Genomic DNA, 23,061 nt, shown 5'->3' with positions numbered 1-23,061 from the left:
CCCTGGGGAGTGGAGCTAGGAGAATCCCCGGGGCTTGCTGGCTAAGCTCGGCTAGATGAACCGGTGAGCTCCAGGTTCAGTGAGAGAGTTATCTCAAAGGGTAAGGCGGAACGCGACTGAGGAAGACACCCCTGGCCTCCGCGTGCACACACATACATGTGCACGTCCCCACGTGCAAAACGAGTTACTGAAGTTGTTCTCCTCTCTCCCACAGGTCCCGGGCTACAGTACTGCCTTAGTTACTTCCTGGCCACTTTCCAATAAGGAAGCTGAGGTTCAGGGAATTTGAGTCAAACTCCTACAAAACACACAGCTTGCAAACTAAGATGAGATTTGAAGCCAGGTCATGTATAACTAACTCCTGGGATGTGCTAATCATCCATGAAGTTCAAATTCCTATTCCTGTAGGTGGCCCTCAAGTCAATTTTGCCAGGGCAGAGAGCAGTTGAGAAAAATAGCCACTCTGAATGCCAATGCCTGGAGTCATGGCGGACCCTGCTCTTTGCAGAATAGAACTGCTGGTCACCCTGATGTCCCTTAACTGTCCGTTGGTCTGCCTGTGTAACTTGCATGCCACCCAAACATCAGGGACTGGGGCTGGCTGAGGACTGCCAGAGGAAGAAAGTCTATCCCTAAGTGGCCTCCGGAGCAGAGGACCATCGGATCAGATGGGAAGCTTCTCGGTTCCCCACGGCTCTTTGCAACAGGAAGTCAATATTGACGAGCTAATCACACCTTTGCCGCCCCGTAGACAAGTCTCGGGGATGCACGCAGTGCACTCTCACAGACCGTCCATCAACATTCACACAGAGGGAAGGAAAGGCTGCCTTTCTGTAAGGATGTGGCCCTCGGTAGAATCCAGCTCTCCAGGGACTGAACCAAGTGACCCCAGAGTCCCTGTGTCCCGCGGCTTTGAAGTGTTACAGAGTACAGATAAGACAGTTAGAAAATAGAACCATGTAAACTGGATTGAGATTGACTTTGGATCTCATCAGCCTGTTAGCCTAACATATGGAGAAATACAGCAACTATTGATCTAAATATCGAGTTGTCAGCCCCTCCACAGAACACGAAGAACGAAGCTCTAGGACAGACCAAGCTGCTCCACTCAGCAGAACATCCTCCTGAGGCAAAATGGCAGATGACCCGGCCACCACAAGGCCTGACCGAACCTGCCATTTTGCAGCCCTGGCGGGCTACCATCTAGGTCTTGGACACTTGGGTAAAGGTGCTATTCCTGGGGGGTGAGCTTTCCAGTCTTTGAGACACCTGTCCCCTAACATCACAAGCACCAGGACAGTCCGAATGAATATCTTCACTCACCATGGTCCCCTAGCTCTGGGCGCAAGTTCACTTGGCCTCGTACAGTGTTCAGTGGCACCAACTGATTAAATATGTACTTTGCAAATATCACTCATTGATGAGTCACTTGTGCTTGACCACACAGGCTCGTCTGGCATGTGTCATCCTCAGCACCACAAACAAAAAGCAAACCAGTTTAAGAAAAGAGGTGCACATGGTAGCATTACTTTGAAAATTCTTGATGCTTCTGACAGTAAAAGCAACGGGTGGGCTGGGGTGTGGCTTAGCCTAATATGCATGAAGCCCTGTGTTTAATCCCCAGAACAACATAAACTGGGCTTGATGGGGCATGTTTGAAATCCCAGCATTCCAAAGGTGAAGACAAGGATCAGGAGTTCAAGGTCATCGTGGGCTACTTAGTTAATTCGAGGCCAGACATTGGGTACGTAAGATCTTATCTCAAAGAAAAAAAAAGGAATAGAGGTTCATTTCTTCAAAAATGGAACTTTATAAGAAACTAGAAAGCATTGTACTTAACACTCAGGTTAATACATCCTTGAAATTACAAGTATAGATTCTATTGTGTGTCTGCCTTTTTCACAGAGTGCTACAGATTGGTCATTTTAATTGATCAGCAAGTATGTCTACCAATAAGATTTTTAAACCAGGTGTGGTGGTGCACGCCTTTAATCCCAGCACTCGGGAGGCAGAGGTAGGAGGATCACAGTGAGTTCGAGGCCACCCTGAGAATTCAGAGTGAATTCCAGGCCAGCCTAACCAGAGTGAGACCCTACCTAGAAAAAAAAAAAAAATTTTTTTTTCAGGGACTGGAGAGAATTCTCAGTGGTTAGGTCACTTGCCTGCAAAGCCTAGAGTTTGATTCCCTAGTACCCACATAAAGCCAGATGCACAAAATGGAGCATGCATCTAGAGTTCTAATTTGTAGAGGCTGGAGGCCCTGGTGCGCCCTATCCTCTCTCTCTCCCTCCCTCCCTCTCTGGTTGCAAATAAATGAAATATTTTTTAAAAAATAAGATTTTTCAAGCTGGGCGTGGTGGCGCACACCTTTAATCCCAGCACTCGGGTGGCAGAGGTAGGAGGATTGCCATGAGTTCGAGGCCACCTGAGACTCCATAGTGAACTCCAGGTCAGCCTGGGCTAGAGTGAGACCTTACCTCGAAAAAGCAAAAAAAAAAAGATTTTTCAAAGCGCTGAAAATAAGTGACTATTAGGTATTAGGTGCTCAGTACTAAATGATACATCTCTATTATATCCTGCAAAATTCAGTAAACACTGTGGGAAAGGGGGAAGAAAGAATGTGAGAGCCAAAGGATGGCAAGGAATGCTTTGAAATGCTGTCTTCTGGGCATGAAGTCCAACAAGACCTGCATAATATTGGGCCCATCAACATTTTGTTGTGTATAAAAGACATAAAAACAGAAGAGGGACTTGTTGACAGGGAGAAGGGAGTCAGTGAAGGGGAAGAGAGAGGAATAGCAAAGGACAGAAGGGAATTATGGAGCTGTGACATACATGAAAATTGTGCATAAAACGCTTTAAAATACAATCTTTACATATACATACAGAATTCATCATATAGATGAGCCACGATTTCTGTTGCCATTTCCTTATTTGTGTGCATTGAGTTTGTTTCCAACACTTCCTGTTCACACAGCATGCTCATTCATGGTACGTTCTGCAACTTCTGACCATTTTGTTAACATGGATGTCCAGAAAACAGGATTACTTGGGGAAGAGAATATAAACACCTCATGGCTATTGTTACATACTCTGTAAGACAGCTTTAAAGTTCTTTTCAAAGCATTTAAGGATGAAGGTCTAGGGCTGGAGAGATGGCTCAGCAGTTAAAAGTGATGGCTTACAAAGCCTAATGGTCCAGGTTTGACCCACCAGGACCCGTGTAAAGCCAGATGCACAACGTGGCACATACACTTGGAGATCTTTTACAGGAGCTGGAGGCTCTGCTGTGTCGCTCACTCTCCTTCTCTTCCTCAGTCTTTTTCTCTCTGCTTCCAAATAAATAACTAAATCAGATTAAGATCTAAAGGCAGTTAGGGTGGGAAGTGACATGGGTGATTTGGGGTTTAGCCCTGTTACCTCCTCTCCTTAGCCTGGGGCCATGGAGGTGAAGGTCACCATTATGGCTCTGATTCACCTGCTTATCCTGGGTGCCTATGCATCTCAGGACTCAGGAGCACTGGACCAGGAAGGCTTCCGTTATCCTGCCCATGCCTGGAGCATGGTCCAGGCTTCTAGGGCACCCTGACACACCCCGTGCAGAGCCATGACCTATGTGTCCTGCAGGGAGCTGTTCCAAGGGTAAAACACATGGCAATCAAAGACTTACTGTCTAAAGGAAGCAAGTCAGTTCCATTCGATTAAAAACCCTAAGGCACTTGTGACCCTTTGCCTGCCTGCACAGTTCTTCCTAGCATCCTAACACATTTCAGGAACACCAAGGGGAATGTTAGGCACAGAAAAACTTGCTGACTAAAACCAAAACAAAAGAACAATAACGACCATGTTCAAATGTAGTGTTCAGTTCTACACAGTGAGATCCCAATGCTGTAGATTATTTCATGTGTATATTTAATGTAATAAAAAATTAAGGTTGTTTATCACTAAAAGACAGCTTGGGGCTCAGTGAATAAAGCACTTGTGCAAATGTGAGTACCTGAGTTCAGATCCTCACGCTCCATGTAAAAGGTTGGGCAGACTTCTGTTCCCAGCACTCCAGTGGTGAGATGGGAGGCAGAGCCAGGAGAATCTCCCTAAGGCACATGAGCGGGCATCTAGCAAATGAAGCAGCAAACATCAAGAGATCCTGCCTTCAAATGAGATGCACGGAGCAGATCAGCACCCAGAAACTGTCTTCTGACCCCACGAGCATGCCGGAGCATGTACACAGCCTCATTCACACACATGAACACACACACAAACAAAACCCAGGTTAGAGCTGGGCGCAGTGGCGCACGCCTTTAATCCCAGCACTCGGGAGGCAGAGGTAGGAGGATCGCCATGAGTTCGAGGCCACCTTAAGACTACATAGTGAATTCCAGGTCAGCATGGGCCAGAGTGAAACCCTACCTCGAAAATTTAAAAAAAAAAAAATACAGGGGGCTTGAGAGAGGTCTTAGCAGTTAAGGCACTTGTCTGCAAAGCCTAATGCCCTAGATTCGATTCCCCAGTACCCCCATAAAGCCAGATGCACAAAGTGGCGCATGCATCTCTGTAATCTGTAGTGACTGGAGGCCCTAGCGTACCTATTCTCTCTGTCTGTCCCATCTCCCTCTCACTCTCTTTCTCTATGCTTGCAAATAGATTAAAATATTTTTTAACCCAGGTTTAACATCAATACAACAATAGAGTCACCAATTCTAATCCTACACGTCAGAAAGTTTGATGACTCTGTGAGAGAATCATAGAGTCAAAATAAGAAAGCCATAGATTTAGCTGGCATCTTGGGATAGTAAACATGCCTCGTTTGAGTAAGAAAATTGCACCTCAGAGATGTCAAAAGGCTACCTACAAAAACTTTAAGTTGTTATTCAATCAAGGATACAGAACAGGAAAAATAATAAACATAACAACCAATTTCTTTACAGCCCTTTACAGTTTATAAAATGCACTCACATTCCACGTTAAAAGCAACTGCGTTTGCTTGCAGCAAATGAACCCCCATGTTCTGCTTCCCCCCAGGAGCCCCAGGTGGCTGATTTCAGACCTAGTATTATTTCATTTATTGGCGTTGCTGAGGGAGACACTGTTCAGCCAGTGTCTCAGCAGGCATTTAAGATGAGCTCACACGGGGAGCAGCAGGTTACCACCTTGGGTGGGCCAGTTTTAAACAGAGACAAACACACTTTGCCCTCAAAGTGAAGAAACCGTGGCCACATTATTGCAAAGTCCATAATGTTAGCAGCACATTTTTCAGGTTTTCAAGAACCTGTTACTGCTGTTACCAAGGTCACTTGGGACTCCAAGGACCAGTTAAAAATCTCAAAACTATGTAACAAGTAGCTTCAGGCTGCTTCTTTTGGAGGCTTGGTGGGTTTCTGCAAAGAAGGTATGGGATCGGATGTTTGCTGGGTTCTCGACATGGAAGGTGATTCCTCGTAACAAGAACCTAATCACTCATCTGAGACAGTTCCCGCAGTAACACATGCAGGATTTCCACATTCTCTGAGCACTTCAGTCTTCAAGCACAGCAGGAGGGAGGATTGAGAATGAGGTATTGCTAAGGTACCCAAAGGGTACTCATGGTGCTGGGCAGATCTGTCCTGTCACAGCTACAGGGGCTCATGGAGAGCTGACTTCCCTTCTAGATGTTGACACTGTTCATTGTGTCTCTTTGGATATCTTTCGGGTGACCTTCTCATCCAGGTAGTGGGTTTGACAATATCGTGCATTGACTTCTCAGCTAGATGTATTAGTTCCTATGGATACCATAACAAATGACCACAAACTGGGCGCTTAAAATAATAGAAATGTGTCTGCCCAGTTCTGAGGGCCAGAAGTCTGAAATCAAGACACTGGCAGAGCTATGGACACTCTGAAGGCTCTTGGGAGAATCTGCCACATGCTTTAGTTTCTGGGGTTGCCAGAAACGCTCGAAATGCTTTTAAAACGTGTGTGTGTGTGTGTTCTTGTGCTTGTGGGTGCCAATGTGTGTGTGCATGTTGAAAGCCAGGGGGGTCTTATTCTTCTCTGGCATTATCTACCTCTTTTTAAAAAAAATTTATTTTATTTTTTATTTATTTGAGAGAGAGAACAGATGTGCCAGGACCTCCAGCCACTGCAAACCAACTCCAGATGCATGTATCACCTTGCACATCTAGCTTATATGGGTCCTAGGGAATCAAACCTGGGTCCTTAGGCTTAGCAGGAAAGCTCCCTAACCGCTAAGCCATCTCTCCAGCCCCACCTCTTTTTTTTTTTTTTTTTTTTTTTTTGAGGTAGGGTCTCACTCTGGTTCAGGCTGCCCTGGAATTCACTGTGTAGTCTCAGGGTGGCCTTGAACTCTCGACGATCCTCCTACCTCTGCCTCCCAAGTACTGGGATTAAAGGAGTGCGCCACCATGCCTGGCTCCCCACCTCTTTTAAGACAGGGTCTGTCTGTGATGATTAATCTCTGGTTGTCTAATTGACAGGATTTAGAATCACCATGGAAACAAATATCTGGTTATGTACAGGAGAGCTTTTCTAGATTAGGTTAGTTGAGGAGGAAGACTCACCCTAGTGGTGGGTGGCACTGTCCTACAGGCCGGGGTCCTGGCCTGTGTCCAGGGGAGAGAGCTGGATGAGCATCAGCGTTCATCACTCTGCTTCCTCACTGTGACTGGACGTGAGCACCTGCCTCCAGCTCCTGCCACATGACTTCCCTGCGAGGATGGACTGCGACCTGGAACTGTAAGGGAAAGAAACACTTTGGATCAGCCAGGGTTCTCTAGAGGAACAGAACTGATAGAATAAATTTGTGTTTAAAAGAGGATTTATGGGCTGAGGAAATGGCTTAAGGGTTAAGGCTTTTGCCTGACAAGCCTAAGGACTCAGGTTCAGTTCCCCAGGACCCACATAAACGAGATGCACAGGGGGCACACACATCTGGAATTTGTTTGTAGAGGCTGGGGGCCCTGGCATGCTCATTATCTCTCTTTTTTAATTTTCTTTCTTTGTTTATTTTTATTTATTTATTTGAGAATGACAGACAGGGAGAGAAAGAGGAAGAATGAAAGAAAGAGAGAGAGGGCTGGAGAGATTGCTTAGCAGTTAAGGACTTGCCTATGAAGCCTAAGGACCTCAGTTCGAGGCTCGGTTCCCCAGGACCCACGTTAGCCAGATGCATTAGGGAACACACGCATCTGGAGTTCACTTGCAATGGCTGAAGGCCCTGGCATGCCCATTCTCTCTATGTGCCTCTTTCTCTCTCTCTCTGTCTGTCTGTTGCCCTCAAATAAATGAATAAAAATAAGAAGAGAGAAAGAAAAGAAAGAGAGAGAGAATGGGCATGCCAGGGCCTCCAGCCTCTGCAAATAAACTCCAGACACATGTGCCACCTTGTGCATCTGGCTTACGTGGGTCCTAGGGAATCGAGCTTTGAACCAGGGTCCTCAGGCTTCACAGGCAAGTACTGAACTGCTAAGCCATCTCTCCAGCCCCATCATTCTCTCTTTCTCTCTGCCTCTTTCTCTTTCTCAAATAAATAAATAAATAAGTTATTTTGTAAAATTAAAGAGGATTTCTCGAACAGTGAACATGATACAAGCTGGGCAGTCCACAAATAGCATGTCCAGGCATGAGCCTCAGGGAACCCCACCCCACCTCAGCCCACAAGACCGGAGGCCTCAGCAGTCCCACGCAGCACTAAAGGCCTGGAGGCTTCCTGCAGAGATGCTGGTCTTCAGTGCATGCTGGAAGGCTGAAGAAACTTGGTTCTGGTGTCAACAAAGGAGAGTGGAAACAGGGTAGATAAACACGAGTGAAGTGTGCATAGTGAGGGCAGCCAGGTGAAAGCACTCACCAGTGAGTGGTGCAGGCAGCCGGGTGAAAGGGGACTTTGTTCCCTCAGAACTTCTCTATTTGTAGTCCATGCTGGAAGCACCGCCCACTCAGCAGGAAGGACTTCCTCCCTCAGTTAATGCTTCCCGGAAACACCCTCACAGACCTGCCCAGGAGGCATGTCTTTTGATTTCTAATTTGATCAGGTTGACACCAGAACTTAACCATCACACCCTTCCTCCTTAGACTGATTTTGGCCAGGTCTTTTGTGTTAGTAATGAGAAGGTGACTAACGCAGGGTCTCCCATGGGACTGGCTGGCTTTGCCTGCCTCTACTTCCCAGGCACCAGGATGACTATAGCCAACGTTTTCCACGGGTTCTGGGAATCAACTCTGGTCCTTGTGCATACAAGGCGTTTTACTGACTGAGCAGCCTCCCCAGCGCCTTTGACACTCTGACTTGTAGACACATCTTTCCAATTTGTCTGCACTGGTCCCTGTCCTCCAGGTGTCTCTTCTCATAAGGACACGAGTCACGTTGGATTAGACCCACCTGGCCCAGGCTGCCTCTGCTGTACTTTATTACATCTATTAGACCCTATTTCCAAGTGAGGTCATCTGGACAGGTCCCATGGGCTAGGTCATTAACAGGGCTTCCTGGGAGACACAGTTCTACCATCTAAGGGATGTGATTCGTCCAGGCCCTTTCTCAGCAGAGACACTAAAATCTCTTTCCGCTGGCTGGCAGGCTGTGGGTTCGAATGGCCGTGCTCAAGGCAGACCGAGTAGAGAGAGGCTGCAGGGAAGAAGACAGAACAGCCTAAAGCTTACAGGCATCAACAAGAAAGTGATGTCTCATGTGCCCCCAGCTCTGTCTTCTTTATGTGACCGTCACACATTAGCCTTCATCCTCATACTGTTCCCTCCATGTTCCAGTGAGGCGGCAAAGAGGAAAGGATGTGCCAAGCTCCTGCTGTAACTCAGGGCCGTCCCGTGCCCCATCACGGACACTCACCTTCCATCCTCTAAACAGGGGCCGTGGACACTGGCTTGCTGGACTTCACTTGCTGCTCCTGGTTGAGTCTGAGCAGTCTACCCAGCAACACCTCCTTCAAGGCCATGAAGTGCATGTCGATCATTTGTAGTGAAGCATTTCCCCCCTGGTGGATCCCTGGCCACATGAATCCAGCCCGGGGCTGGACAGGTGGCGCAGTGGATAGTGCTTGCTGCAGAAGCGGGCCCGAGTTTTCCATGTGAAGCCAGATCCTGCAGCTCTGGTGTCTGTCGTCCTGACAGACTGAGAGCGAGAAGGGAGGCAGAACGGCAGAATCCCCGGGAGCCTGTGGGCCAGCTGCTCTGGGGTACACAGTGGCAAACAAGACACGTGCCTCAAACGAGGTGCAAGGGGAGGATGAGCACCCGAAGTTGTCCTCTCACTCCACATGTGCACTGCAGCATACGTGTGCCCACACTCGCACGCGCACACACAGAGCACACACACACACACACGCACATACAGTGTAGAAGCAAGCATGGCCGGCAACAGACTTGCTGCTCGACATGGTTTTCTCCATGCAGGGAGCTGGTTCAGTGTCACAGGACACCCTGTGTTGAGGAAAATCAAAAACTCCTTCACACTGCATTTCTCCAGGCAAGGCGTTAGTCCCTGTGACAGTTGGACTTTTTTTGTCACTGACCAAACGCTTGACAGAAACAATGAAGGAAAGGTTTATTTTGGCTCATGGCTCCAGGGTTTCTGTCCTTGATCATCGGACTCCATTGCTTGACCTGAGTGAAGCAGAGCATCATGGGAAGGAGAATGTAATGGAGCGAGGTTATGCTTTTCATGGTGGACAGGAAGGAAAGAGAGAGAGGGAGGAAAAGAAAGAGTGAGAGAGGTCTCTTTGTGGTAGGCAGGAAAGAGTGTGTATGCTTTCTTTGTAGTGGTCAGAAGAGGAAGAGGAGGAGGTCAGGCCAGAGCAAGCCTCGTCCCCAAAGACATAAGTCCAGTGACCTCCTTCCCATAGCTGTGCCCCACCTCCTGAAGTGACCAGCAACTTCTGAAACAGCACCACAGCTGGGAGCCAACCTTCACCCCAGAAGCTTGTGGGGGACGTTTCAGAGTCAAATCATTACAGTCCCAGCAGGTGCTAAAGTCGGCCTGAGGAAGGACAGCTCCAAGAGAGCTGCTTTCCCCGCCCCACCCCCCGCCCCCCGGTGAAGGGGATTTCTATACAAGATGATAAGGAAATAATTCCCACTTCTTCAGAAACTGTGACTTAGCCTCTTGCAGCAGGTGACACTTGGATGCTCCAAAGATAGATGCGCCACACTCCCTGTCCTGGTAACTGACAGGCCACCTGACACAAAGGACGAACAAGCTTATGAAGTAAATGAGCATGCTCAAAACAACCTTAGGAGGACATGCGGGCAGAAGAAAACTGCATTTTCTGGTAATGAAATGCAACTCATAAGAGATCATCTGGGGAGGAGTGGTCATCTTTCTTCCAACTGGAGGAATTTCATGAGGGATTTTATTAACAGTATAGACATGCATCAGTTTAGTGACAGATGAAATAGGTGGTCAAGCCTCTCCATTGCAGGGGCCTGAGACTGTGAGAGTTCAAGTCTCCAGATCCCAAGAAAACAGCCGGGCACGGCCACACAGGCCTGAGGCCCAGTCCGAGCGAGCAGTGATCCAAGAATCATCGCAGCCTTAAAACTCCAGAAGCTGCGGAGAGAGACGAAGCCGAGGAGCAGCGGAGTGGGATTCTCACAGCTCTACGCCAGCCACTGGCCTCCACAGGGAAGCGCCGCAGCCACCGACAGTCCCTAGAGCTCTGCAAGGGCTCCTGTGCTCACCATAAACCTTCCACACAAGACAAAGAAAGGAATCCAGGAAGGCCATCAAAGTGGCAGGTGGCCGAGAGGAATCACGGGAAGAGTCCCTCGGAGGTGCCCAGCGAATCCTGGCCGCTGGTGATAACCGCTTCCACAGAGTGGCAGGCGTGGAGGCAGGAGCCTGCCGTCTGGCCATGAGCGGCAGAATAACAGGTTAGTCGCAGAAATGCCTGCTTTAGAGGACGAGAGAGATGACTCAGTCAATAAAGTGCTTGCCCCACAAGCGTGACCTGAGTTCAGACCTCTAGCTCCCATGTATGTCAAAGCCTGATGTGGCGGCACGCCTGAAATCCCAGCACAGGGGAGGCAGAAATGGGAAGAGATCTCTGGGGTTGGCTGGCTAGCTAATGTAGCCAACCCATTGAGTTCGGGAGCCAGTGACTCAATCTCAAAAATCACGTGAGGAAGCCAGTGTGGTGGCATGTGCCTTTAATCGCAGCACTTAGCACTTGGGAGGCAGAGGTGGGAGGATCACTGTGAGTTCAAAGTCATTCTGAGACTACAAAGTGAATTCAGGTCAGTGTGGGCTAGAGCATGTCCCTACATTGAAAAGCAAAGCAAAACAAAACAAAACAAAAGGCAGGCATGGAAGCCTGCGTCCAAGTATAAGGGCTGTTGTATAATGCTGCTTCTTCCTTAATGAAAAGTAAATTGGGGAGGGGGGCTGGAGAGATAGCTTGGTGGCTAAATGCTTGCCTGTGAAGCCTAAGGACCCTGGTTCAAGGCTCGATTGAGCACCCACATAGGCCAGATGCACAAGGTGGCGCATGCATCTGGAGTTCATTTGCAGTGGCTGGAGGCCCTAGCGTGCCCATTCTCTATCTATCTGCCTCTTTCTCTCTCTCTCTCTGTCTCTCTCAAATAAATAAATTAACAAACAACCCCCCCGCCCAAAAAAAGTTAATAGGGGACTTCTGGGTAAGATGGCAGCATAGGAGCCATGCCAAACCAGCCTAGGCAGGGATTTAAGCAAAACCACAGCAAAATACACTCTTCTGAATAGTGAGGGAGTATAGGTTATTCTTAGACATAAGCAGGAGTGACCAAGATGCACCAGAAAGAAGAGAAACAACCGGAATACCACTGAGGCACTTGGAGCCAGCCAATCCATGCAATCCGCACACCCACCCAGCACCACCCTCCAGGCATGCCAAGTGGCGGCAACAGCAGAGACCAAACAAGGGGATTTTCCAACCTCATCAGCCTCCTTGCAAAGTCAATAAATCTGAGGGAAAGGCAGCTGAGATCAACTGCGGAGTTCCTGAAAGGGATGCAGGCGCGACTGTGTGAGCAACTCCAGGCTTTCTGCGCTCTCCCGTCCCCCAGCCGTCAGACCCCTGAACCTCCAGCATTCGGCGCCCAGGGGCAGCGCATCCAGCACAGTTATCAGAGCTCCAGCTACAGCACAACACGGAGGGATCCAGGTGGGCACTCAGCACTGGTGAGATTGGAAGCCACCCCAAAAGGTATCAAGGCTGACTTACAACAACAACAACAACAGCAAAAAAGTACATAGGCCTGCATTGGAAGAGCTAATCTCTCTTCCCATGTCACGGCAGGTTATGGGTTACATATTCATGGCTGGCTTTACCATTTTCAAATAAACTGTATTTTGGGTTTGAATATTGTTGCCTTTGATGCTTTCATATTTATTGGGCCTTTGTCTTTTGCTTCTGTCATTATTGGGGGCAGGGTCTGATTCAGATCCAAGCTGACCTGGAACCCAATTCAGAACAGAAATCTCTACCTCCAGCTGACAGGATTAAGGGTGTAGAAGAACACACACCTTTAGGGATTTTGGCTTTATAAGACTATCTGTTTGAAGCTGGGCTTGGTGGTGTGCACCTTTAATCCCTGCACTTGGGAGGCAGAGATAGGAGGATCTCCATGAGTTCAAGGCCACCCTGAGACTACATAGTGAATTCCAGGTCAGCCTGGGATAGATTGACACCCTATCTCAAAAAAAAGTGTTTGTTTTAATCTTCACAATTGCATACTTTGTATTGATTTTTATTGAATGTGTATACTGCTCAGATGAAGTTTAGAATTTGTCAGTAAATTGTTCCACCCAGTCCACTAGAATACTTGCTTAGCAAGCAAATTCAACATGTAGGATTACTTCTGTGGTTGGATTGAGGTACAAGAACTACACTGGCACCTTAAACTCATATCCTGAAAGTATAGAAAGGTGGATTGCCACGTCTAAGAACACTACAGATAAGTAGAAACCCTAAGCATCAAATCAACTCAGGATGCAAAAGTCACTACATTATAACACAAGAAACACAAAGAATCAAGACAATACAGTCCTACCAAAAATTATAAGTTCATCAGAAATGATCACCAATGAGACTGTTTTAGACGAAATGCCTGACAAAGATTCCAAAAAATAAATAAATAAATAAAAATGGTATAGATACTCCAAAAAAAATCAAAGGAATCAAAGAAGAAAACAAACTCCTGAAAGAGAACACAGGAAACCAGCTTAATGAAATAAGGCGGTCATGAGTAAGGAAATAGAAATTCTGAAGAAAAACCAGGCTGAAATGCTAGCACTGAAAAACACAGTCAGTCAAATAAAAAACTCTGTAGAAAGTCTCACCAGTAGAATGGATGAAGGAGAGAACAGAACATCTAAACTACAAGACCAGGTAAAAGGTCTAGTACAGTCCAACACAGAGAAAGACAAGCTAATAAGAAGGTATGGATGGGAATTTCAAGATATCTGGGACACTATGAAAAAATCAAATGTAAGAATTCAGGGTATAACAGAAGGAAAAGAATTTCAATCCAGAGGCTTAGTAGGTGTTTTCAACAAAATCATAGAAGAAATTTTTTCCCAAATTGGGAAAGAAATGCCAATGCAGATACAAGAAGCTTTTAGAACACCAAACAGACAAAACCTGGAAAGAACCTCTCCTCACCATGTTATAATTAAATGACTAAACACGCAAACCAAAGAAAATATATTGAAAGCAGTTAGAGAGCAAAAGCAAGTCACCTACAAGGGTAAGCCCATCAGAATAACAACAGATTATTCAACATAAACTTTAAAGCCAGAAGGGCTTGGGATGATATATTCCAAGTTCTAAAGATAACAACTGTCAACCAAGATTACTTTATTCTGCAAAGCTATCTGTCCAAATTGGTGGAGGAATAAAGGACATTCCACAACAAAAACAGGCTAAAGGAATTTATGTCAACTAAGCCAGCTCTACAGAAAATACTTAAAGGAATCCTTCATGCTGAAGAGAAAACAAAACACACACAAGAGGAAATTTTAAAAAATAAACCATATTCAAATAACAGTTAAGACAAGAAAGTAAAGGGAAAATGGGAAACACTACAAAATAAAAAGAATGGAGAGAATAAATGCATACCTTTCTATAATAACTCTTAATATTAGTGGCCTCAATGCCCCAACCAAAAGACACAGGCTTGCAGACTGGATTAAAAGGCAGGATCCTGCCATTTGTTGCCTCCAGGAAACTCATCTCTCAATAAAAGATAGACACTGTCTTAGGGTGAAAGGATGGAAAATAGTATTTCAAGAAAATGGGTCTAGGAAACAAGCAGGGGTTACTATCCTAATATCTGACAGGATAGACTTCAAAGCAATATTAGTGAGGAAAGATAAAGAAGGTCATTTTAAGCTGGGTGTGGGGGTGCACACCTTTAATCCCAGCACTTAGGAGGCAGAGGTAGGAGGATTGTCATGAGCTCAAGGCCACCCTGAGACTACATTGTGAATTCCAGGTCAGCTTTAGCTAGAGTGACAGACTCTACCTTGAAAAAACAAAAGGTCATTTTATACTGATTAAAAGAACACTCCAACAGGAGGACATTACAATCCTAAACATATATGCACCTAACATGGGGACTCCCAATTTCATCAAACAAACACTATTAGACTTAAGATCACAGATAACATCAAACACAATTATAATGGATGACTTCAGTACCCCACTCTCATCAATTGACAGGTCACCTAGCAAAAAGTAAACAGAGAGACATCTGGGTTAAATGATGCCATGGAACAAATGGACCTAACAGATATCTACAGAACATTCCATCCAAATGCTGCAGAATATACATTTTTCTCAGCAGCACATGGAACATTCTCTAAAATAGACTATATATTAGGACACAAAACAAAGTTCAACAAATACAAGAAAATTGAAATAATCCTTTGTACTCTATCTGACCACAATGGGAGTAAACTGCAAACCAGCAACAAGAAAAACTACAGAGCCTACAGAAATTCATGGAGACTAAGCAGTGCACTATTGAATAATGAATAGATCATTGAAGAAATCAGAAAGAAAATCAATAAGTTCATAGAATCAAATGATGATGAGAACACAACATACCAAAACCTTTGGAATACAATAAAGACAGTCTTAAGAGAAAAATTTATAGCTCTAAGTGCCTATATTAAGAAATGAAACAATTTAATGCTGCATCTTAAGACCTTGGAAAAAGAAGAACAAGGCAAGTCAAAAATCAGTAAACAAGAAGAAATAATAAATATTAGTGCAGAAATTAATGAAATAGAAACCAAAACAACAATCTAAAGAATCAACAAAACAAAGAGTTGGTTCTTTGAAAGAATAAACAAGATTGATAAACCCTTAGCAAATCTGACCCCAAAAAAGAGAGAAGAGACACAAATCAATAAAATTAGAGATGAAAAGGGGACCATTACAACAGATACCAAAGCAATTCAGAAAATCATAGGACATAATTTAAGAATATATATGCCTCTAAGTTTGAAATTCTGAAAGATATGGATGATTTCCTTGATTTATATGACCTACCAAAATTAAATCAAGATGAGATAAACAAGTTAAGTAGACCTATAACAAGTGCAAGGATCCAAAGAGTTATAAAAATCTCCCAACTAAAAAAATTCCAGGCCCAGATGGATTCACTGGTAAATTTTACCAGACCTTCATGGAAGAAGTAACACCACTGCTTCTCAAACTTTTCCATAAAATAGAAAAGGAAGGAATTCTATTGAACTCCTTCTCTGAAGCCAGCATCGTCCTGATCCCAAAACCAGACAAAGACAGAACAAAAAAGGAAAATTACAGACCAATCTCCCTCATGAACATAGATGCAAAAATTCTGAACAAAATATTGGCAAACAGAATACAAGAATATTTCAGAAAGATTATTCACCCCAACCAAGTTGGTTTTATCCCAGGGATGGTTCAACATATGCAAACTGATAAATGTAATACATCATATAAATGGTCTGAAGGACAAAAATCACATGATCATCTCAATAGATGCAGAAAAGGCATTCGACAAAATCCGACATCCCTTCACAATAAAAAAATTACAGAAACTGGGAATAGAAGGAACATATCTCAACATAATAAAAGCTACTTATAACAAACCTACAGCCAACATAATATTAAATGGAAAAAGACTTGAAGTTTTTCCACTAAATTCAGGAACAAGACAAGGGTGTACACTGTCTCCACTTTAATATAGTACTGGAAGTGTTAGCTATAGCAATAAGGCAAGACATACAAATTGGAAAAGAAGAGGTCAAGTTATCATTATTTGCAGATAACATGATTCTATACATAAAGGACCCTAGGGCTGGAGAGATGCCTTAGTGGTTAAGTGCTTGCCTTTGAAGCCTGTGAACCCCAGTTTGAGGCTTGGTTCCCCAGGACCCACATAAGCCAGATGCACAAGGGGGCCATGAATCTGAAGTTGGTTTGCAATGGCTGGAGGACCTGGTGTGCCCATTCCTTCTCTCTCTCTCTCTCTCTCTCTCTTTCTCCCTCTCTTTTGTTTTGTTTTGTTTTGTTTTTCAAGGTAGCATCTCACTCTAGCTCAGGCTGACCTGGAATTCACTATGTAGTCTCACGGTGGCCTCCAACTCACGGTGATCCTCCTACCTCTGCCTCCTGAGTGCTGGGATTAAAGGTGTGTGCCACCATGCCCAGCTTCTTTTTTCTTTTTTTGGTTTCTCTCTCTCTCTGCCTATTTCTCTGTCTGTTGCTCTCAAATAAATAAATAAAAATAAATTAAAAAGGGCTGGGGGATTGCTTAGTGGTTAAGACATTTGCCTAAAAAGCCAAAGGACCCAGGTTAAATTTCCCAGGACCCACATTATCCAGATGCACAAGGAGGCACATGCATCTGGAGTTTATTTGCAGTGGCTGGAAGCCCTGGCACACCCATTCTCCCCCCCCCCCCTTTCTCTGTCAAATAAATAAATAAATAAATAAATAAATAAATAAATAAATAAATAAAAAAAAATATTTTAAAAAAACCAAAAATGTTAAAGGACCCCAAAGACTCTACAAGCAAACAGTGCTAATAAACCCTTTCAGCAATGTAGCAGGATACAAAATAAACACACAGTAATCAGTAGCTTTCCTATATACTAACAACAAATATGTGGAGGATGAAATCAGGGAATCTCTCCCATTCACAATTGCCTCAAAAATAAATAAATAAATAAAGTATCTTGGAATAAAGTTAACCAAGGAAGTAAAGGATCTCTACAATGAGAACTTTAAAACACTCAAATGAGACATTGCAAAAAACACAAGGAAATGGAAAGACATCCCATGTTCTTGGATTGGAAGAATCAAATTGTGAAACTGTCAGTCTTACCAAAAGCAATCTACACATTTAATGCAATCTCCATTAAAATTCCTATAGCATTCTTCACACAAACAGAACAAAACAATCCTAAAATTCATTTGGAAGCACAAAACCCTCAAATAACCAAAATAATTTTGAGCAACAAAAATAAGGCTGGTAGTATCACCATACCCGATTTAAGCTATATTACAAAGCCATAGTAACAAAAACATCATGGTATTGGCAAAAGACAGACATGTAGCTCAGTGGAACAGAATAGAGGACACAGATGTTAATGCAGGCAGCTACAGCCATCTGATTTTTGACAAAAATACCAAAAATATTCATTGGAGAAAAGATAGCCCTTTCAACAAGTGGTGCTGGGAAAACTAGATATCTTTATGTAGAAGGATGAAAATAGATCCTTATCTTTCTTCATGCACAAGAATCAAGTTCAAGTGGATCAGGGACCTTAATATCAGACCTGAAACTCTGAAATTGCTAGAGGAAAAGGTAGGGAACATCTTTCAACATATTGGCATAGGCAGTGACTTTCTGAATATAACCCCAGTTTCTCAGAAAATAAAACCACTAATCAACCATGGGATCTCATGAAATTACAAAGCATTTGTACAGCAAAGGACACTGTTGTTTGTTTGTTTGGTTGGTTGGTTTTGGTTTTTCAAGGTAGGGTTCCACTCTAGCTCAGGCTGACCTGGAATTCACTATGTCGTCTCAGAGTGGCCTCCAACTCTTGGCGATCCTCCTTCCTCTGTCTCCTGAGTGCTGGGATTAAAGGTGTGCACCACCATGCCTGGCAGCAAAGGATACTATGGATAGAGCACATAGACAACCTGCAGAATGGGAGAAAATCTTTTCCAGCTACACATCTGATGGAGGATTAATATCCATAGTATACAAAGAACGCAAAGAACAGAGCAATTAGAAATCAAACAATCCTGGAATGAAGAGATGGCTTAGCTGTTAAGGCATTTGCCTGTGAAGCCTAAGGACCCCAGTTCGATTCTCCAGGTCCCACGTAAGCCAGATGCACATTGGTGGCGCATGCATCTGGAGTTTGTTTGCAGTGGCTACAGGCCCTGGTGCACCCATTCTCACTCTCTCTCTCCCTCTCTGACTCTAGTAAATAAATAAATAAATAATTTAAAAAAAGAAATCAAACAACCCAATTAAAAAATGGGTTATGAAACTAAATAGAGAGTTCCCAAAGGAAGAAATACAGGTGGCATATAAACATCTAATAAAGTGTTCTACATCCTTAGGCAACAGGGAATTGCAAATTAAAACTACTTTGAGATTCCATCTCTCTCCTGTCAGAATAGCTACCATCAAGAAAACAAATGATAATAAATGTTGGCAAGGATGTGGAAAAAGGGGAACCCTTCTGCACTGTTGGTGGGAATGTAATCTGGCACAGCCATTGTGGAAATCAGTGTGGAGGTTCTTAAGACAACTAAAAATAGATTTGCCATATGATTCAGCTATAGCACTCCTAGGCATATATCCTAATGACTCTTCTCACTACCTTAGAGATACTTGCACAACCATGTTTACTGCTGTTCTATTCACAGTAGCTAGGGAATGGAACCAGCCTAGATGTCCATCCACAGATGAATGGATAATAAAGATGTGGTACTGCTACACGATGGAGTTCTATTCAGCAGTAAAGAAAAATGAAAGTATGAAATTTGCAGGGAAATGGATGAATCTGGAAAGGATTATACTAAGGGAGGTAACACAGGCCCAGCATGCCATATGTCACATGTTCTCTCTCATATGTGGATCCTAGCTACAAATGTTTAGACTTGTGTGTGAGCTGGAACCAAATATTGGTAGCAGAGGCCAGTAAGCTAGAAAAAGGATACAAGGGAGGGAGGAGAGGGAAGGACTTAAGGGGATGGTATTATATAAATGTAAGTAGAAGAACAGATTGCAGGGAGGGGAAAGGCCTAAGCGAGGCCAGGGAAAGAGATTGTGTAAAAGAAGGTTGGAGTGGGGAGGGTCAATTAAAATTCAAGATATTCTGAATAAGACATATGAAAACCTACTTTTTTGAATAATGACATATCCAGAAGCCATAGATTGTTACTAGAAAACTTTCAGTGCCAGGGCTAGGATACCTTCCAGTGAGTTGTTGGCCAGGGAGGTCCCTGTTGCCTCCAAAACATTACAAGCTATTGCCAAGGCCCTTGGTTTCTCTTGAGAAACATGGTAAGACCCTATTGCTGAAGATTTCACATGCCTGGGCAGCAAAGTCACTGAGAAATCAAGCTGGTGCTGAGCAGAAAACCTTCTCCCTAAGGACCAGCCAGATGAAATCTGGAAAAAGCTGTACTGTATGCAGCTCTATGGGAGACAGAAGTCATCAGCAGTAAAAACAGTGGACACTGGAAGCCTCAAGTTTGGCCAGACAGGCCAAATGACTGGACGGGTGCAACAATGACATGTCTGCTCTGGGAGAAAACAACTGCTTTATAATTGGACTGGAAGTCTGCTCTATGGGAGGGAATTCATGCCTGGTACTGAAAACCTAATCAAAACCCTATGGCAGGGAGGTCATGAGCCTTAGGAGTATAAAGCCTGCTCTTGTCTGGATAAATGTATATATTATTCTCATCAAACTGCCCTGAAAGCACTACCCTTAATGCTCATATTCATATATTAATGCTACTCTCATTTCTGGTTAGAAAAGCTTCTCTTTTCAAATGGTGATGACCACTGGGATGACCCAAAAGGCAACATAGTGATGAGAAGAAGGGATAGAGGAGTGTCCAGCACTGAAACATCTCTATCATGCCTCCAAGGTGTCCATTGTGGAAGAGGTGGCAGGAAGAATGTAAGAGCCAAAGGAAGGGCACCACTCCTTACATACAACTGACCAGACAGAATTTGGCCTTGATATCCATGACCTCGCAGTGCCTAGCAATACCTACACAAGACCCTCATAGCAGGAGAAAAAGGTGATGACAGCAAATTAAAAGACAGACTAATGGAGAGAGGGAGGGGATATGATGGAGAACAGAGTTATAAAGGAGAAAGCAGGGGAGGGGAGTAAAATACCATGGTTTGTTGTCTGTTAGTATAGAAGTTGTCAGTTTAAAAAATCCAAAAAAGAAAAAAGGGCTCTTTGACCAAGGTGCAAATTTTTACCTACCTCAAAGGTTGTTTGTTTTGGCTGGGAAGATGGCTCAGAGATTAAAGGTGCTTACTTGCAAAGCTGGCCTGGGTTCAATTCCCAAGCCACCCATGTAAGAAGCTGGACACCAAATGACACAAGCATCTGTTGTTTGTTTGCAATAAGAGGCCCTGCTGTGCATGCAAGCATGCACATGAAAATAAAGACATCTCAAAAGAAAAGTTAGTAGGGCTAGAGAAATGGCTTAGTGGTTAAAGTGCTTGCCTGTGAAACCTAAGGACCCAGGTTCAATTCCCCAGGACCCATGTAATCTAGATGCACAAGGTGGCTCATGTGTCTGGAGTTTGTTTGCAGTGGCTGAAGGCCCTGATGTGCCCATTCTCTGTATTTATCTGCCTCTCTCTCTTTCTCTCTTTCAAATAAATTAATTAATTTAAAGAAAAAAAGTAAATCAAATACATTAATAGTATACAGGTGGATGTTACTTCCACAAACATGAAAAAATGTTCATTTGAAATTTAAGTAGTTATATACTAGATAATTTTATTTTCAAGGTGTTGTAGTCAGGTTCGCATTGCTGGTAGAAATCACCCAGCCAAGAGCAGCTTATGGGGGAAAAGAGGTTTATTTTGGCTTATAGACTTGAGGGGAAGCTCCACAATGGCAGGGGGAAACGATGGCATGAGCAGAGGGTGGACACCACCTCCTGGCCAACATCAGGTGGACAACAGCAACAGCAGAGTGTGCCAAACACTGGCATGGGGACACTGGCTATAACACCCATAAGCCTGTCCCCAACAATACACTGCCTCCAGGAGGTTTTAATTTCCAACTGCCATCAGCTGGGGAGACTAGCATCCAGACACCTGAGTTTATGGGGGACACCTGAATCAAACCACCACACAAGGGATGGGGCACTTCTTACAGAATGTTCTCAAGCTGGTCATACATATTCTCAGTTACAGATCCAAGTGGTCCTTCACAAAAGGAGTGGTTACAAAGCAGAATAAACGTGGAAAACTCAGACCTTCCCCTGGCAGAGAGGAGCTGATGGAAACCTCTAAGCAGTGTCTTTCTGAAAATGTCACCTCCTCATGGTGCCTGCACGTGGAACTTAGACTGCCTCCCTCCTTTGCTCTTTAGGCTCAGTCTATGACACTGTGGAGCTCAAAAAATGCCATCTGAGTTCATGTGCGGTTAAGAAAGGAATTTACCATATTAGTTTCCTGCCTGACATATGCACCATAAAACTGTCTACAGTGATTTGCAAACATTGGACATCATAGTAAACTGTCCTCTCTTGTCTTCCAAGAATAACCGACCCCTCACCATGCAGGGAGTGGGGAGCCGGCAGCCATGGAATCCTGGCCTTGGACTTGGGAGGTGCTGTGATGCTGTTTGGTGTCAAGCTGCTCTGTGCACAGCTCCCCGGGGCCCCAAGGCTGCGGTGCGGGCAGTCATGGAAGCAGGAACACATCCATCACGTTTAGTGGGATCTCGGGTTGAACAGATTCCTTGAGCCGGCGGACATTTTTGTAAGGCGCTCTTTGTTTACCCAGCTGTACTCTCACCAGTCTTGCACTTTCCGGAAAGTTCTTTCAGTCAGCCCAAGAGTATCTCATGAGCTTTGCTAGGGATGCTGGAAGTTTCAGCAGATATCTTAATCATGTGAGAAATCGCATTACGTAAGCACACAGATTGAGGGCTGGGCCTTGAAATATTTGATTCCTTATTCATTCAGAGACACTTGTGGTGTATGTGGGTTGATGAATGCTCATGTGTGTGCAGGTGTGTGTGCACATGTGTGCCTGTGCGTGTGGAGGCCAGAAACTGTATGTGTGTTTATGAATGCTCATGTGTGTGCAGGTGTGTGTGCACATGTGTGCCTGTGCGTGTGGAGGCCAGAAACTGCCGCTGGGAATTATTGTTAGCTGCTTTCTTTCTCATTTATTTTTTATTTTTGAGAGAGAGAGAGAGAGAGAGAGAGAGAGAGAGAGAGATGATGGGCACACCAGGGCCTTTCAGCAGCTGTGAACAAACTCCAGACACGTGCGCCCCCTTGTGCGCATGTGTGACATTGCATGCTTGCGTCCCTGTGCCTGGCTATGTGGGATCTGGAGATTCAAGCATGCATTCCTAGCCTTCACAGGCAAGTGCCTTAACCACTAAGCCATCCCTCCAGCCCTCCATCTCATTTTTTGAGACAGAGTCCCTCACTGAACCTAGAACTCACTGATTTGGTTAGAATATGTAGCCAATAAGCCTTAGAGATCCACCTGTCTCCACCTCCCCAGGCTGGGATTAAAGGCACATGCCACCACTCCCAGCATTTTACGTGGGAATCCAAACTCACACCCTCACACATGTGTGGCAAGCACTTTACTCGCTAGGCCATCAGCCCAGCTTCCACTTGGAGATATTTAAATAAGTAAGAATAGTTAAATATGTGAAACCGTGTGTAAGGAGAATGTTACCACAAGCATGCATTTTCTGTATGTAGAATTCTCCAACAAATCTGCTAGCAAGGAATCCAGCCACAGCATGTGCCGTGAAGAACAGTTTTGTCCAAAGCC

This window comes from Jaculus jaculus, chromosome 5 (assembly GCF_020740685.1).
Source record: "Jaculus jaculus isolate mJacJac1 chromosome 5, mJacJac1.mat.Y.cur, whole genome shotgun sequence".
Lineage (NCBI taxonomy): Eukaryota > Metazoa > Chordata > Mammalia > Rodentia > Dipodidae > Jaculus > Jaculus jaculus.
This window is presented reverse-complemented; position numbering follows the sequence as displayed.